This window comes from Oncorhynchus keta, chromosome 9 (genome assembly GCF_023373465.1).
Source record: "Oncorhynchus keta strain PuntledgeMale-10-30-2019 chromosome 9, Oket_V2, whole genome shotgun sequence".
NCBI classification, from domain to species: Eukaryota; Metazoa; Chordata; class Actinopteri; order Salmoniformes; family Salmonidae; genus Oncorhynchus; species Oncorhynchus keta.
This window is the reverse complement of record NC_068429.1, coordinates 41,872,440-41,886,339: the sequence shown is the minus strand read 5'-3', so window position 1 is coordinate 41,886,339 and position 13,900 is coordinate 41,872,440.

Below are 13,900 nucleotides of genomic sequence, written 5' to 3'. Positions count from 1 at the left end.
AGCATGGATCAGAAAACCAGTCAGTATCTGGTGTGACCACCATTTGCCTCATGCAGAGCAACACATTTTGCATAGAGTTGATCAGGCTGTTGATTGTGGCCTGTGGAATATTGTCCCACCTGTCTTCAATGCCTGTGCAAAGTTGCTGGATATTGGCGGGAACTGGAACACGCTGTCGTACACGTCGATCCAGGGCATCCCAAACATTTTCAATGGGTAACAGGCCATGCTACAACTGGGACATTTTCAGCTTCCATGAATTGTGTACAGAACCTTGCAACATGGGGCCGTGCATTATCATGCTGAAACATGAGGTGATGGCGGCGGATGAATGGTACGACAGTGGGCCTCAGAATCTCGTCATGGTATCTCTGTGCATTCAAATTGCCATCGATAAAATGCAGTTGTGTTAATTATCCGTAGCTTATGCCTGCCCATACCATAACCCCACCGGCACCACGGGACACTCTGTTCACAACGTTAACATCAGCAAACCGCTTGCCCACACGACTGCATACACGCCGTTTGCCATCTGCTCCGTACTGTTGAAACCAGGATTAATCATTCATCCATGAAGAGCAGACATCTCCAGCCTGCCAGTGGCCATTGAAGGTGAACATTGCCCACTGAAGTCAGTTATGACGCGGAACTGCCATTAGGTCAAGACCCTGGTGAGGACGACGATCACGCAGATGAGCAAGCCTGAGACAGTTTTTGACAGTTTGTAAACCCACTGCTTCATCATCTGTCCAGGTGGCTGGTCTCAGATGATCCCGCAGATGAAGAAGATGGATGTGGAGGTCCTGGGCTGGCATGTTTACACGTGGTCTGCGGTTGTGACCGGCTGGACTTACTGGAAAATACTCTAAAACTATGTTGGAGGCGGCTTATTGTAGAGAAATTAACATTACATTCTCTGGCAACAGCTTTGGTGGACATTCCTGCAGTCAGCATGCTCCCTCAAAATATGAGACATCTGTGTCTTTGTGTTGTGTGACAAAACTGAACATTGTTCCATTTTAGTGCATTTAACTATATATCTCAAATAAAAGTGAGTTGATACAATTCCAAGTCTGGAAGATTAAAACCACCCCCAGACATAGGAAAATGTACAACTTTCCTTTTTGTTCTATTAGTTTATTTGCCCATATAAAGTCTGTTATGACCAAATATATTTGTTGTTTGTTGTCACTTATTAGTATCAGTATTTCATATTTTTTTCTGGTACACTTAAAGCATTGCTGTAGATCATGAGTCTTTTTCCTAATCCCCTTATTTCGTTTTTTTTTTTCAATTTACATTTTTTGTCCTGAGATTTTAGAGTATTCTGAAAATATTTTTAGCAAGGGGGGCATTGAGTTTTCAATACAATTATGGTAAGGTACAGTGCCTTCAGAAAGTATTCATACCCCTTGACTTATTCCACATTTTGTTATGTTACAGCCTGAATTCAATTCACATAATGCCCCTTAATGACAAAGTGAAAACATGTTTTTAGACATTTTTGCTAATTTAGTGATACAGAAATATATAAGTATTCACAAACCCTGAGTCAATACTTTGTATAAGCACCATGGATAGTGATTACAGCTGTGAGTATTTCTGGGTAAGTCTCTAAGAGCTTTCCACACCTGGATTGTGCAACATTTGTCTGTCAAATGTGTTGTTGATCATTGCTCAACAACCATTTTCAGGTCTTGCCATAGATTTTCAAGTAGATTTAACTGTAACAGCCACTCAGGAACATTCCCTGTCTTCTTGGTAAATAACTCCAGTGTAGATTTGGCCTTGTGTTTTAGGTTATTGTCCTGCTGGAAGGTGAATTCATTTCCCAGTGTCTGGAAAGTGTCTGGAAAGCAGACTGAACCAAGTTTTCCTCTAGGATTTTCCTGTGTTTAGCTCTATTCCGTTTGTCCTGAAAAAGTGGTCATGTGTTGTATTGGATTTGCCCCAAATATAACACTTTGTATTCAGGGCAAAAAGTGTATTGCTTAGCCTTATTGTTTTCAGTATTATTTTATTATTTTATGTTGTTAATCCATCCTCAGTTTTCTCCTATGACAGCCATTAAACTCTGTAACTCTTTTAAAGTCACCATCATGGTGAACAATCGCTGAGCGGTTTCCTTCCTCCCTGGCAACTGAATTAGGAAGGACTTGTTAAGCACATTTTTGCTCCTGAACTCATTTAGGCTTGCCATAACAAAGGGGTTGAATACTTATTGACTCAAGACATTTCAGCCTTTCATTTAAAATTGTAAATATTTCTTCAAACACAATTCCACTTTTGACATTATGAGGTATTGTGTGTAGGCCAGTGACGCAGCATCTCAATTTCATACATTTTAAATTCAGGCTGTAACAGAACATGTGGAAAAATTCAAGGGGTGTAAATAAAATAAAACATGATTTATTTATAAAGCCCTTTTAACATCTGTATATGTCACAAAGTGATATATACTGAAACATAGCCTAAAACTCCTAACAGCAAGCAATGCAGATGTAGAAGCACTGTGGCAAAGAAAAACTCCCTAGAAAGACAGGAACCTAGGAAGAAACCTAGAGAGGAACCAGGCTCTGATGGGTAGCCAGTCCTCTTCTGGCTGTGCCGGGTGGAGATTATAAGAGTACTTGGCCATTAAGGCCAGATTGTTCTTCAAGATGTTCAAACGTTCATAGATGACCAGCAGGGTCAAATAATAATCACAGTGATTGTATAGGGTGCAACAGGACAGTACCTCAGAAGTAAATATCAGTTGGCTTTTCATAGCCGAGTATACATTCTGAAGGCTATGTATAATATATTATCACGTGTATACGACAGCTAAACAAACTTGAACCTAGAAGGGAAGGGGAGGGGCAGCCAGAAATAGAGGGGGAAAATGGCCAGCTTTGTGGTTTGATTGTAGATGAACACAACACTTTAAATACATACGGCCTTAAAACCTCTTAAATATAACTACATGTAAATCTAAAAAAATCTCACCTTTGTGGAAAAAGTAGTTATAAATTGCTGAGGTGTAGTCACTTTGAGGATACAAGCTCATGTACAGTACAAATATGATACAAATATGAAAATATGAAATATTTTAGGACGTATTTCCTATTCAACAAAACTGCACGAAAAAAGCTTGAAATGACCTATTTGCTTCCTAAATATAGTATAATCAACTTATAAAACCACTAACTATAGGATTTCACCATCCTTTTAACTGTAAAATACATATTTGTATGTTTAGTCATAAAGAAAATGTGTGTATATTTTCTAAAGCTCTCTCTTGATCAAAAAATCAGTGAACTGAAAAGAGGAGCGACCCAGGGATGTGTGTGCTTTGGGGACCTTTTAACAGAATGTGTCTGGCAGAATGGGTGTTGTATGTGGAGGATGAGGGCTGCAGTGAGGCCTACGAGGGTTTTATAAATAAGCATCAACCAGTTGGTTTGCGACGGGTATACAGAGAGGACCAGTTTACATAGGAGTATAGAGTGCAGTGATGTGTCCTATAAGGGGCATTGATGGCAAATCTGAAGGCCGAATGGTAAAGAACATCTAGCCGCTCACGAGCACACTTACCTGCCAATCTATAAATGATGTCTCCGTAATCTAGCATGGGTAGAATGGTCATCTGAATCAGGGTTAGTTTGGCAGCTGGGGTGAAAGAGGAGTGATTTACAATAGAGAAAACCAAGTGCTGAGAGAAGGACAGTGTACCATCTAGCCATACTCCCAAGTTCTTTCCAAACCACATGACCTTTGTTTTGGAGGTGTTCAGAGAAAGCTTGATGGACACTAAGAAAGCTTTGTTGTAGAGCATTTAACACAAAATCCAGGGAGGGGCCAGCTGAGTATAAGACTGTATCATCTGCATATAAATGGATGAGAGAGCTTCCTACTGCCTGAGCTATATTGTTGATGTAAATTGAGAAGAGCATGGGGCCTAGGATCGAGCCTTTGGGTACTCACTTAGTGACAGGCAGTGGTTGAGACAGTATATGTTCTGACTTTATACATTGCACTCTTTGAGAGAGGTAGTTAGCAAACCAGGCTAAAGGCCCCTCGGAGACACCAATATTCCTTAGCCCACAATAATGGAATGGTCTACCATATCAAAAGCTTTGGCCAAGTCCATAAAAATAGCAGCGCAACATTGCTTAGAATGAAGGGCAATGTTGACATCATTGAGGACCTTTAAGGTTGCAGTGACACATCCATAACCTGAGCGGAAACCAGATGGCATACCAGAGAGAATACAATAGACATCAAGAAGAAGTTTTTCCAACACTTTTGATAAACAGGGCAACACAAAAAATAGACCTATTAGGATAACAGTTAGGATCAGCTTGATCTCCCCTTTAAATAAAGGACGAACCATGGCTGCTTTTCAAGCAATGGGAACCTCCCCAGAAAGGAGAGACATGTTAAAAAGGTTGGAGATAGGCATGGCGATGATAGGGGCAGCAACATTAAATAAGAAAGGGTCTAAACCATCTGACCCAGATGATTTTTGGGGTCAAGTTTCAGGAGCTCCTTTAGTATCTCTGACTCAGTGACTGCCTGCAGTGACAAACTTTGTACCGGAGCAGGGGAAAAAGAGGGAGAAGCATCGGGTATAGTCACATGAGGAAATGTTGGACAGGCAAGGAGGCATGGCTGAGTCAAATAGGAATCCTGACTTAATGAAGTGGTGATTAAAGAGCTCAGCCATATGCCTCTTGTCAGTAATAACCATATCATCATCATTAAGGGACATGGGCAGCAGTGAGGAGGAGGGTTTATTCTCCAGGTCTTTAACCATTTTCCAGAACTTCTTGGGGTTAGACCCATAGAGAAAATACTGCTCCTTAAAGTAACTAACTTTGGCCTTCCGGATAGCCCGAGTGCACTTACTGTATTTCTAAATTGCCTGAACAAGAGCCAATCTGCCTGAGTATGCATGTGCCGAGCCTTTCGCCCAATGTAATTCTTGAGGTGGAGTAACTCTGCGAGATCACGGTCGAACCAGGGGCTGAACCTGTTTTTAATTCTCATTTTCTTTATGAGGGTGTTTTTGTTAACAGCGTTCCTCACTGAATTCACTTATTTCCTATCCAACCTTGCAGTCATGGCAGATCATTTTCAAATTTTTGGTGACTTTAATATTCACATGGACAAGTCCACAGACCCACTCCAAAAGGCTTTCGGAGCCATCATCGACTCAGTGGGTTTTTTCCAACCTGTCTCCGGACCTACTCATTGCTACAGTCACACTCTGGACCTAGTTTTGTCCCGTGGAATAAATGTTGTGAATAAATCTTAATGTTTTTCCTCATAATCCTGGACTATTCGACCACCATTTTATTACGTTTGCAATCGCAACAAACAATCTTCTCAGACCCCAACCAAGGATCATAAATTCTCAGACAACCCAAAGATTCCTAGATGCACTTCCAGACTCCTTCCACCTACCCAAAAATCAGTTAACCACCTAACTGAGGAACTCAATTTAACCTTGCATAATACCCTAAATGCAGTCGAAAACATTTGTCATAAGAAACTAGCTCCCTGGTATACAGAAAATACCCGAGCTCTGAAGCAAGTTTCCAGAAAATTGGAACGGAAGTGGCGCTGCACCAAACTGGAAGTCTTCTGACTAGCTTGGAAAGACAGTACCGTGCAGTATCGAAGAGCCGTCACTGCTGCTCGATCATCAAATTTTTCCAACTTAATTGAGGAAATTAAGAACAATCCAAAATGTATTATTGATACTGTCACAAAGCTAACTAAAAGGCAGTATTCCCCAAGAGAGGATGGCTTTCACTTCAGCAGTGATAAATTCATGAACTGCTTTGACGAAAAGATCATGATCATTAGAAAGCAAATTACGGACTCCTCTTTAAATCTGCGTATTCCTCCAAAGCTCAGTTGTCCCGAGCCTGCACAATTCTGCCAGGACCTAGGATCAAGGGAGACACTCAAGTTTGTTTAAACTCTCTCTTGACACATTGATGAAAATAATCATGGCCTCTAAACCGTCAAGCTACATAATGGACCCTATCCCAACTAAACTACTGAAAGAGCTGCTTCCTGTGCTTGGCCCTCCTATGTTGAACATACTAAACGGCTCACAATCCACCGGATGTGTACCAAACTCACTAAAAGTGGCAGTAATAAAGCCTCTCTTGAAAAGGTCAAACCTTGTCCCAGAAAATGCACCTGTCCTCGTGCTCCTAGACCTTAGTGCTGCTTTTGATACCATTGATCACCACATTTTTTGTAGAGATTGGAAACCCAAATTGGTCTACACGGACAAGTTCTGACCTGGTTTAGATCTTATCTGTCGGAAAGATATCAGTTTGTCTCTGTAGATGGTTTGTCCTCTGACAAATCAACTGTACATTTCGGAGTTCCTCAAGGCACCGTTTTAGGACCACTATTGTTTTCATGGTTTTCATGGTTTGCTGTGTGAATTTAAGTATGCTCTCTTTAATTCGCTCTCTCTTTTTTCTCTCTCTCTCTCTCTCTTTCTTTCTTTCTTTCTTTCTCTCTGAAGACCTGAGCCCTAGGACCATGCCTCAAGACTACCTGGCCTGATGATTCCTTGCTGTCCCCAGTCCACCTTGTTGTGTTGCTGCTCCAAATTAAACTTTTCTGCCTGCGGCTATGGATCCCTGACCTGTTCACCAAACGTGCTACCTGTCCCAGACCTGCTGTTTTCAACTCTCTAGAGACAGCAGAAGCGGTAGAGATACTCTGAATGATTGGCTATGAAAAGCCAACTGACATTTCCTCCTGAGGTGCTGACCTGTTGCACCATCTACAACCGCTGTGATTATTATCATTTGACCCTGCTGGTCATCTATGAACATTTGAACATCTTGGCAATGTTCTGTTATAATCTCCACCCAGTACAGCCAGAAGAGGACTGGCCACCCCTCATAGCCTGGATCCTCTCTAAGTTTCTTCCTAGGTTCCGGCCTTTCTATGGAGTTTTTCCTAGCCACAGTGCTTCTACACCTGCATAGCATGCTGTTTGGAGTTTTAGGCTGGGTTTCTGTACAGCACTTTGTGACATATACTGATGTAAGAAGGACTTTATAAATACATTTGATTGATTGATTGATTGATTTGATTGATTAAAGCTCTCAACCTGCTCCACTACAGCCCCGTCGATGAGAATGGGGGGGTGCTTGGTCCTCCTTTTCCTGTAGTCCACAATCATCTCCTTTGTCTTGATCATGATGTGGGAAAGGTTGTTGTCCTCTCACCACACGGTCAGGTCTCTGACCTCCTCCCTATAGGCTGTCTTCGTCTGTTGTGTCATCTGCAAACTTAATGATTGTGTTGGAGCAGTGCCTGGCCGTGCAGTCTTGAGTTAACAAGGAGCACCGGAGGTGAATGAACACGCACCGCTGAGGGGACCGTATTGAGGATCAGCATGGCAGATGTCTACACTTACCACCTGGGGGTGGCCCGTTAGGAATTCCAGGATTCAGTTGCAGAGGGAGGTGTTGAGTCCCAGGGTCCTTAGCTTAGTGATGAGCTTTGAGGACACTATGATGTTGAACGCTGAGCTCTAGTCAATAAATGTCTTTCTCACATGGGTGTTCCTTTTGTCCAGGTGTGAAAGGGCAGTGTGGAGTGCAATAGAGATTGCACTGGGGCGGTGGATCTGTTGGGGCGGTATGCAAATTGGAGTGGGTCTAAGGTTTCTGGGATAATGGTGTTGATGTGAGCCATGACCAGCCTTTCAAAGCACTTCATGGCTACAGATGTAGACTGTAATAGTTTACCATCCCTGCCACACCCTGCCACATCCAACGAGCATCGGAGCCAATGTAATACGATTCAATCTTAGTTCTGTATTGATACTTTGCCTGTTTAATGTTTCGTCGGAGGGCATATCAGGATTTCTTATAAGCTTCCGGGTTAGAGTCCCGCTGCTTGAAAGCATCAGCTCTACCCTTTAGTTCAGTGTGGATGTTGCCTGTAATCCATGGTTGAGGTATGTACGTACGGTCGCTGTGGGGACGACATCAACAATGCTCTTAATGTTGAAGCAAGTGACTGATGTGATTGTCACGCCCTGACCTGAGTATTCTTTGTTTTCTTTATATATTTTGGTTAGGTCAGGATGTGACATGGGTGATGTATGTGTTTTTGTACTGTCTAGGGGTTTTATAGGTTTATGGGGTTGTTCACCATCTAGGTGTTTATGTATGTCTATGGTTGCCTAGATTGGTTCTCAATTAGAGGCAGCTGTTTATCGCTGTCAGGGCGCTATTGGAGGTGAGCGAAGCAGAGACAGTGAAGGAGTTAATGGGGAGATTGGAGGGGAGAGTTATGAGGGAGGTGCTGTGTTGGTGCCTGAGGCACGACATCCACCCGACGGAGCATATCGGGGATTTGAGCTCTCCATACTCATCCTGAGGTGCGTGCTAGCCGTCTGGTGAAGACTGTGCCAGCCCCATGCACCAGGCCTCCTGTGTGTCTTCCTAGCCCTGCACGTCCTGTGCCAGCTCAGCATTACAGTTCTCCGAGCCGTGCTTACCGTGGCGGGCGTTGTACTGGTCAGGCACCCTGTTATGCGGTGGAGCGCACGGTGTCCCCAGTACGCGTGCTTAGCCCTGTGCGCTACATCCCAGCTCCCCGCATCTGCCGGGCTAGGTTGAGGATCCAGCCAGGGTGGATGGTGCCAGCCCTGCTCTCAAGATCTCCAGTGCGCCTTCATGGTCCGGTCTATCCGGTGCCATCTCCATGCACCAGGCCTCCGGTGGCAGGCCCCCGCACCAGGCTTCCTGTGCGTCTCCAGAGCCCGGTGCTCCCTGCTCCTCCTCCCCGCACTAGCTCTGAGGTGCATGTCCTCGGCCCAGTACCACCAGTGCCGGCACCACGCACCAGGCTGTCTCTCCATCTCATCCCTACAGGTGCCCCCGCCTGTCCAGCACTGCCAGAGCCTTCCTCCTGCCCAGCGCTGCTAGAGTCTCCCGTCTGTCCTGAGCCGCCAGAGTCTCCCGTCTGTCCTGAGCCGCCAGAGTCTCCCGTCTGTCCTGAGCCGCCAGAGTCTCCCGTCTGTCCTGAGCCGCAAGAGTCTCCCGTCTGTCCTGAGCCGCCAGAGTCTCCCATCTGTCCTGAGCCGCCAGAGTCTCCCGTCTGTCCTGAGCCACCAGAGTCTCCCGTCTGTCCTGAGCCGCCAGAGTCTCCCGTCTGTCCTGAGCCGCCAGAGTCTCCCGTCTGTCCTGAGCCGCAAGAGTCTCCCGTCTGTCCTGAGCCGCCAGAGTCTCCCGTCTGTCCTGAGCCGCCAGAGTCTCCCGTCTGTCCTGAGCCGCAAGAGTCTCCCGTCTGTCCTGAGCCGCCAGAGTCTCCCGTCTGTCCTGAGCCACCAGAGTCTCCCGTCTGTCCTGAGCCGCCAGAGTCTCCCGTCTGTCCTGAGCCGCCAGTCAGCCAGGAGCAGCCAGGAGCAGCCAGAGCCGCCAGCCAGCCAGGAGCCACCAGAGCCGCCAGCCAGCCAGGAGCCGCCAGAGCCGCCAGCCAGCCAGGAGCCGCCAGAGCCGACAGCCAGCCAGGAGCCGCCAGAGCCGTCTGTCAGCCAGGACCCGCCAGAGCCGTCAGCCAGCCAGGAGCCGCCAGAGTCGTCAGCCAGCCAGGAGCCGCCAGAGCCGCCTGTCACGCCGGCGATGCCGGAGTCGCCCTCCTGTCCAGAGCTGCCATAGTCGCCTCTCAGTCCAGAGGCGCCTTTCCGTCCAGTGACACTCTCTACAATGATCTTCAGTCCAGGGCCCGCTGCGAGGGTCCCCGCTCCTGAGGCGCCACCTAAGTGGGCCAAGACTGAGGTAGAGGGGGTCCACGTCCCGCACCCAAGCCGCCGCCGTGAAAGAGGCCCACCCGGACCCTCCCCTTTAGATTAGGTTTTTGTGGCCGGAGTCCGCACCTTTGTGGGGGGGTACTATCACGCCCTGACTTGAGTATTCTTTGTTTTCTTTATATATTTTGGTTAGGTCAGGGTGTGACATGGGTGATGCATGTGGTTTTGTACTGTCTAGGGGTTTTATAGGTTTATGGGGTTGTTTACCATCTAGGTGTTTATGTATGTCTATGGTTGCCTAGATTGGTTCTCAATTAGAGGCAGCTGTTTATCGTTGTCTCTGATTAGGAACCATATTTAGGCAGCCATCTGCTTTGGGTATTTTGTGGGTTATTGTCTATGTTATGTTGCATGTCAGCACAGTGTTTCTATAGCAGTCACGTTCGTCTTGTTAGTTTGTTTGTTTTGTTTAGTGTACTTCGTGTTTTTCATCAAACATTAAAGTATGCATTCACACCACTCTGCGCTTTGGTCTACTCCATACGACGATCGTGACAGTGGTGTACTCCTCAATGCCATCGGAAGAATCCCGGAACATATTCCAGTCTGTGCTAGCAAAACAGTCCTGTAGCTTAGCATCTGCTTCATCAGACCCTTTTTTTGACCTGGTGCTTCCTGCTTTAATTTGAGCTTGTAAGCAGGAATCGGGAGGATAGAATTATGGTCAATTTGTCAAATGAAGGGCGAGGGAAGGCTTTGTACGTATTTCTGTGTGTGGAGTACAGTTTTTTCCCCCTCTGGTTGCACATTTAACATGCTGGTAGAAATTTGGTAAAATGGATTTAAGTTTCACTGCATTAAAGTCCCCGGCCACTAGGACCGCTGCCTCTGTATGAACGTTTTCCTGTTTGCTTATGGCTGTATTCTGCTTATTGACTGCTTTCTTAGTGCCAGCATCGGTTTGTGGTGGGAAATAAACAGCTACGACGAATATAGATGAAAACACTCTAGGTAGTTCGTGTGGTCTCCATATTATCATGAGATACTCAATCTCAGGTGAGCAAAACCTAGAGACTTCCTTAGATATTGTGCACCAGCTTTTTGCAAATATACATAGAGCACCACCCCTTGTCTTACCAGAGGCTGTAGTTCTATTCTGCCGATACAGTGTATAACCCGCCAGCTGTATGTTATTCGTGTCATCGTTCAGCCACGACTCTGTGAAACATTAGATATTAGTTTCTAATGTCCCGTTGGTGGGATATACGTGATTGTAGTTTGTCCCCTTTATTATTCAGTGATTGTACGTTGGCCAATAGTACCGATGGCAAAGGCAGATTAGCCACTCGTCGCCGGATCCTCACAAGGCACCCCGATCCCCTTCCGTGAAACCTCTGTCTCTTTCTCCTGCGAATGACGGGGATGGGGGCCTATTCAGGTGTCTGGAGTAAAACCATCTCGTCCGACTCATTAAAGAAAATTATTTGTCCAGTTCAAGGTGAGCAATCGCTGTTCTGATGTCCAGAAGCTCTTTTTCAGTCATAAGAGACAGTAGCAGCAACATTATGTACAAAATAAGTTACAAACAATGCGAGAAAAAAAATTGCATGGTTGGTTTAGAGCCCATAAAACGTCAGCCACGCCCTCCGGTGCCATCTTCTAGCTAGCTAGTCTACTTGGGCCAAAATTTGACTGTAGGCAGTTATGTATCCTCAAATGTTATGTCATCTAAAGAATTCTCACATTAGCTGGTAGAACTGACAAAATGAATGAATCATGAAGGTCTTGTAACTTATTTAATTCTACAGGCCCTTTTATAAAATGTCTCTTTATATACATATATCCTAGGGGCTATGTAGCTTCTTATCTGTCAAGTTTGGAGTTTGTTAATTAAAGTTGAGTAGCTTTGGTCGTGTTAGTATACAGTAACGTTAAACAGCAACTGCCCTTATAAACCAACTTCTCATTTCAATAACAGACTATGTGGCATCGATATTGTCACGCCTTCTTCCGAAGTCGGTTCCTCTCCTTGCTCGGGTGGTGTTCGGCGGTCAACGTCACCGGTCTTCTAGTCATCGCCGTTCCATTTGAAATTTTTCCATTTGTTTCATCTTGTTTTCCCACAGACCTGGTTTTCATTCCCTCATTACGTGTTGTGTATTTAACCCTCTGTTTCCCCCCATGTCTTTGTGTGGTATTGTTTGTTGTAAGTGCTTGTGCACATGTTGACTGGTGCACGTCGGGTTTTGTACCCAAGTTGTTATATTCTTGATGCCGTTGGTTTTAGAATTGAACTGCTCCGGCTATTACCTAGTTCTGCTCTCCTGCGTCTGACTTCCCTGCCACCAATTATGCACCCCTTACAGATATGAGCCAGAAACATTTATTCTACTTTCAAAATTGACTACAAAGTGTAAATAGGATAATTTTGGTCATAAATTCAGTTTCATCCAAAACTAAGTTTTGTGAGACTTGTGGTCATGACTGCATCACAACTTAAATGAAGGTTGGGTTAGTTTCAATCCTGCACACTGCTGGCAGCACACAAGTAATCATCAATTTGGAGTGCAGCTGCATGCGACCCGATCGCAATGCCTGTGGTAAATTTGAGGTGACTTTGGATATTCCTATGTTGCTAGTTAGAGACCATCAGTAAATTGCATAATGTACATAGGACAATATGTTAAATCCTATAGCTCCAGATTTCAATGACTTTTCATATACAAGCATTTAATGACAACTAAAAGGTGTGAAAATATTGTCTCAGTTACATTGTGTAATTTATTGACGGTCCTTAACTAGCCCCGGAGGGAGATAGGCTATCCAAAGTCAGCCGGCTGAAGCTAATTGGCAAAATAATTTGTCTAACTCTTCCCACCTGCGAAAACACATGAGACATCCACATCAAACCTCACTTTTGAAATCAATCATGGCCACTAGCATTTCTTAAGGAACCAAATCTAAAATGAGGCCAAATTAGGAAGTGCAGTCACCCTTTACAACTAACAAATGACATGTTGCACCTCTAACTTGATACTTTTCAGATGAGCTAAAAAGGATGACAGATGAGAACAGCAGGACAGTGGAGCTCTTAGAACAGCAGCAACCAGGGGCAAATTGTAGGGAAGAGGATGATTTAGGTCACCCAGACACAGGCCCAAAACAAGTTAAGCAACCCCAGTATCCCCTTGACCGTTTTGGATTGCAAAACTAAAGTGACACACCAGACACAGAGACTGCAACAGAAGGGTAAATGATGGAGAGAGACACCAGACAAGACACAGAGACAGAAACAGCAGGGTAAATGATGGAGAGAGACACCAGACAAGACACAGAGACAGCAACAGAAGGGTAAATGATGGAGAGAGACAACAGACAAGACACAGAGACAGCAACAGAAGGGTAAATGATGGAGAGAGACACCAGACAAGACACAGAGACAGCAACAGCAGGGTAAATTATGGAGAGAGACACCAGACAAGACACAGAGAGAGCAACAGAAGGGTAAATGATGGAGAGAGACACCAGAAAAGACACAGAGACAGCAACAGCAGGGTAAATGATGGAGAGAGACACCAGACAAGACACAGAGAGAGCAACAGAAGGGTAAATGATGGAGAGAGACACCAGACAAGACACAGAGACAGCAACAGAAGGGTAAATGGAGAGAGACACCAGACAAGACACAGAGACAGCAACAGAAGGGTAAATGATGGAGAGAGACACCAGACAACACACAGAGACAGCAACAGAAGGGTAAATGATGGAGAGAGACACCAGACAAGACACAGAGACAGCAACAGAAGGGTAAATGATGGAGAGAGACACCAGACAAGACACAGAGAGAGCAACAGAAGGGTAAATGATGGAGAGAGACACCAGACAAGACACAGAGACAGCAACAGCAGGGTAAATGATGGAGAGAGACACCAGACAAGACACAGAGAGAGCAACAGAAGGGTAAATGATGGAGAGAGACACCAGACAAGACACAGAGACAGCAACAGAAGGGTAAATGGAGAGAGACACCAGACAAGACACAGAGACAGCAACATAAGGGTAAATGATGGAGAGAGACACCAGACAACACACAGAGACAGCAACAGAAGGGTAAATTAT